We start from the raw sequence: 4,943 nt of genomic DNA on the forward strand, positions 1-4,943 counted from the left end.
CCAGGGCCTGTCGTGGGGTGGGGGGTTGGGGGAGGGATAGCATTAGGAGAAATACCTAATGTAAATGACAAGTTAATGGGTGCAGCAAACCAACATGGCACATGCATACATATGTAACAAAACCTGCACGTTGTGCACATGTACCCTAGAAAAAAAAATACAAAATTATAGCTAGATAGAAATAAGTTCTAGTGTTCTATAGCACCATAGAATGACTATAGTTAATAATAAAACAATATATAGTTTCAAATAGCTAGAAGGATATTGCACATTCTCAACACAAAGAAATGATAAACATTTGAGATGGTAGATGTGCTAATTACCCTGATCTGATAACTATAAATTATATGTATGGAAATATACTTATGTGCCCTCAAGAATATGCACAATCGCTGTCAATTTAAAAAATTTTAAAACTGTATTATTGAATCCTTAAGATGCTAAATTTACTTATATAGCAAAAAAATTTCTTATGCTAATGTTTTTCAAAAAGCACAGCTTTTATGACTTTATATAAATATATCTAAAATAATAATTGTATGATTTTTGTAGTCTAATAAAATTTGCACCGAATTCCAAAAAAAAACAAAAAAATAAAATCACAATAGAAGAACAGCTAAAATTTTTAAAAGTGTTAATAGTGAATGCTGCAGAGAAACTGGATCACGTACATTGCTGGTGGGAATGTAAAATGGTACAGACACTCCGAAAGTATGGCACAATCTTTTTGTAGTTCATAAGCTTATGATGACATAAGCGTGATGACATTGGGTTTTCACGCTCATGTGTGAGATGTGCCTCCCTCAAGCCTTATTACAATGCCAGTACATTTTTTTTCCACATCTGATGTGGAAAAAAAAATGAAATAGTGCGGTTTCTTGTAAAACTAAACATATGCCATTCTATTCTTGGGCATTTATCCCAGAGAAATGAAAAATTAAACTCATCCAAAACCCTATGATTGCTCACAGCAGCTTTACTCATAATGGCAAAATAGTGAAAATCTGAATGTCCTTCAATGAGTAAATGTTTGAACAAACTCTGGTACAACCACACAATGGGACACTCAACAATTTAAAAAATGAACTACTGATACAACAATTTAGATAGACTTCAAGAGAATTATGCTTTGTGAAAAAAGTCAATCTCAAATTGTTACATACATATTATACTATTCCATTTATATAACATGCTCAAATGTCAAAACTATAGAGATGGAGAACAGATAAGTGGAACAGGAACAGTGGTGGGTGTGGTGGTGGGCGTGTGTGTGTGTGGGGGTGCAGATACAAAGAACAGGGAGTTCCTTTATGGTAACAGTTCTAAGTCTTGATTGTGGTGGTGGTTACAGGAACATATATACGGTATGAAATTGCACACACATATACACAAATCGATTTTTTTAATGGCGAAAACTAAGTTTTGTAATTTATTTAACAGCAATGTACCAATATAAATTTCCTGGTTTTGATATTGAAGTACAGCTATGTAAGATATTGCCATTGAAGGAAGCTGAGTGAGAAGCCCACAGGACTCTGTACTATTTCTTGCAACTTCTGAATCTATAATTACCTCAAAATAAAAAGGATCAGAATATATTCATGACCAAAAAAGAGCAAATTACAGAATAAAACAAAAACTTGAAAAACCTACATGTATTTTTCTTTTTGACTGCTCCTGCAGAGCAGGGCTACCCTATAGGCAGTGTGCTGAGAGTGGTGTAATAAGTAAACACGTTTTGTGTAAGCACAGAGAAAAGTACCTAAGACTATATATCAAGCTGTTATCTCTGGGGAAATGAAAATATGGGAGACAGGAGTGGGAGGGCAGGCAGAAGCTTTAACTTTTAATTTTATATATTTCTAGGTTATTTGATCTTTTTATAAGAGGTTTTGTTTTTTTTTTTTTTTAAAGGTCTACCTGACAGGAATGTAGATGTTAGGTTAGAAGGAGATAAACATAAAGGCTGGGACATTCACCAGGTGACTAGGCAAAATATAATGCAAACTTTAGTGACATGCTGGATGTTGGAACTTATTCAAAGTAAAGAATCAAAAACAAGAGGTTCCTAGATGTAGCTACTGGGTAATGTTAATGCCCCATTAAACCCAGATTGGAAATTGTAAATGAGTGATTCAAGTAAAGAAGGAGAGAGGGAGAAAGTTGGAATAAAGAAGGATAGGAGGAAACAATAATACACTCAGCTTGAGGTATGTTTTAAGTTCCACTGAAACATCCAAGAGGAAATGTTTGGCAAGTGGCTTTGTCTACAATAGAGTCATCAGGAAAGAGGTGATAACTGAAGTTACAGGAGTGGGCAGAACATTTAGCAAAGGAGATTAAAAAGGAATAGTTTAAGAGGTGGGAGGAAAATAAGGGCTGACTTTTTTATTTTTGGAGTCTCGCTCTGTCACCCAGGCTGGAGTGCAGTGTCGTGATCTTGGCTCACTGCAACCTCTGCCTCCCAGGTTCAAGTGATTCTCCTGCCTCAGCCTCCCGAGAATGCTGAGTGCATTCTTATGCTGTGTGCCACCATGCCTGGCTAATTTTTTTGTATTTTTAGTGAAGACGGGTTTCACCATGTTGGCCAGGCTGGTCTCGAACCCCTGACCTCACGTGATCCACCTGCCTCGGCTTCCCCTAGCCAGAGCTAAAAATTGTCATGGAAGCCAATCACAATACAGTTGTGAGGAAAGAATGGTCAATTATGTCAAATACTAGGGTGAGGTCAAGATAAGCACAGAAAAGTGCCCACTATATCTGACAATTATGTGGTCCTGTTTACTTGGTAGACTGGACAGGGTGGAAGCCAGTTTAAAGCTAAGTGAGGCATTACTGGCAGACAAAGAAAATAGTGAGAGATGTTACATATTCATAAAAGAAGTCTGGCTGTCATAAAAAAGAATGAAAGTCTGATACATGCTACAACATGGATGAACCTTGAAAATATGGTAAGTAAAACAAACCAGACACAAAAGGAAGAACATTGTATATAATGTATGATTTACTTATATGACATACCTAGAATAGGCAATTGCATAGAGAGAGAAACTAGAATAGAGATTACCAGGAGCTAGGAAGAAGGGGAGTTACCATGTAAGGGGTACAGAGTTTCTGTTTGGAATAATAAAAAAGTTCTGTAAATACATAGTGGTAATGGTTGCACTACACTGTGAATGAACTTAATGCCACTGATTTGTACACTTAAAAATAGTTAAAATGACGGCTGGGCACAGTGGCTCATGCCTGTAATCCCAGCACTTTGGGAGGCTGAGGCAGGTGGATCACCTGAGGTCACGAATGGGAGACCAACCTCGCCAACATGGTGAACTCCTGTCTCTACTAAAAATACAAAAATTACCCGGGCGTGGTGGTGTACACCTGTAATCCCAGCTACTCTGGAGGCTGAGGCAGGAGAAACGCTTGAACCCAGGAAGCAGAGGTTGCAGTGAGCCAAGATCGCGCCACTGCACTCCAGCCTAGGAAACAGAATGAGACTCAGTCTCAAAAAAATAAAAATAGTTAAAATGACAAATTTTTATATTATGTGTATTTTACCATAATAAAAAAGTCTGTATGGAAAGAGAAAGAGACAAGATGGCAGCAAGAGACTCAAGCAGGATTTGGGGAAGTTTTTCTTCTCTTCAATGACGTGAAGGACTTAACCTTCATATGGAAATATTTCTTTTTTTTTTTTTTTGGAGACGGAGTCTCACTCTGTCACCCAGGCTGGAGTGCAGTGGCATGATCTCAGCTCCAGGCCCAGCTAATTTTTGTATTTTTAGTAGAGATGGGGTTTCACCATGTTGGCCAGGCTGGTCTTTAACTCCTGGCCTCAAGTGATCCGCCTGCCTCGGCCTCCCAAAGTGCTGGGATTACTGTTGTGAGCCACCAAGCCTGTCAGAGATAATAATATCTTGGGTCCCAATCACTGATGGAAAAAAAAGACCCTTATTATTTATTAGTGGCCAAACTTACAGAGTAGTACCCTCATAGCACAGACTTAGACACTAGTATTATGGAAACGCTTTAAGTATTATATTTAACCTATGAACAATACTGAATCAACTATTCATATTCTTCAAACTGAAACCTTTAGACTTAATAACCAGTTAGGAAAAAAAGAGCACAAGCACAATGGCAGCAAAGCTTTTAAATTTTATATCAAATATTGACAATGAAAAATAAACAAAATAAAAACTTTTAAATTACCTAGGAATAAACTCAACAATGAGAAATTCAAAAGCAACAAAAACTGTAAAATGTATAGGAATAAATTAAAAGATGCCTAGAAACTATATGAAGAAAACTAGAAGCCATTATTGGGGGACATAAAAGAAAATGTGAGTAAATGAAGAAATATAAGCTCCCAGGTGGAAAAATGGAGAATTAAAAAGATACACAGTTTCTCCAAATTAATCCATAAATTAAATAAGGTCTCAATCATGTTTATTAATTCGACGACAACGCAGAATCTAACAAAAATGACCTTACAGAGTTTACTTAGGATAATCAAGCAAGCACAGTCAAGGAATTTAAAATTATAAAGCCTTTGTGATAAAACAATTATATTATCTGGTGATCATAGCACCAGACTAGACAAACAGATCAATGAAGCAGAATAGAAAGCTCTCAAATAGGTTCGAGAATATATAAGAGCCAGGCAAGGTGGCTCATACCTGTAATCGCAGCACTTTGGGAGGCCAAGGCAGGCGGATCACGAGGTCAGGAGATCGAGACCATCCTGGCTAACACAGTGAAACCCTGTCTCTACTAAAAACACAAAAAAATTAGCCGGGCATGGTGGTGGGCGCCTGTAGTCCCAGCTACTCTGGAGGCTGAGGTGGGAGAATGGCGTGAACCCAGGAGGCGGAGCTTGCAGTGAGCCAAGATCCTGCCACTGCACTCCAGCCTGGGGGACAAAGCAAGACTCCGTCTCAAAA

At 37.8% G+C, this 4,943-nt stretch overlaps 1 protein-coding gene across 8 annotated transcripts in view; it reads right to left on the reverse strand.

The window, feature by feature from the left end:
- Positions 1–4,943, reverse strand: part of TAF1 (TAF1 RNA polymerase II, TATA box binding protein (TBP)-associated factor, 250kDa) — a 195,871-nt gene that overhangs the window by 119,892 nt on the left and 71,036 nt on the right. For 3 of the 8 annotated variants that reach the window (XR_001001886.1, XR_001001883.1, XR_001001884.1), the window contains exon 33: positions 124–145. The exons of the other annotated variants lie outside the window; for them this stretch is intronic. The gene's annotated coding sequence lies outside the window, so the exon portion shown is untranslated. The remainder of the gene's footprint in view (positions 1–123; positions 146–4,943) is intronic. 8 annotated transcript variants of the gene reach the window in all.

Source organism: Colobus angolensis, unplaced genomic scaffold (assembly GCF_000951035.1).
Source record: "Colobus angolensis palliatus isolate OR3802 unplaced genomic scaffold, Cang.pa_1.0 Scaffold216, whole genome shotgun sequence".
Taxonomy (NCBI): Eukaryota; Metazoa; Chordata; class Mammalia; order Primates; family Cercopithecidae; genus Colobus; species Colobus angolensis.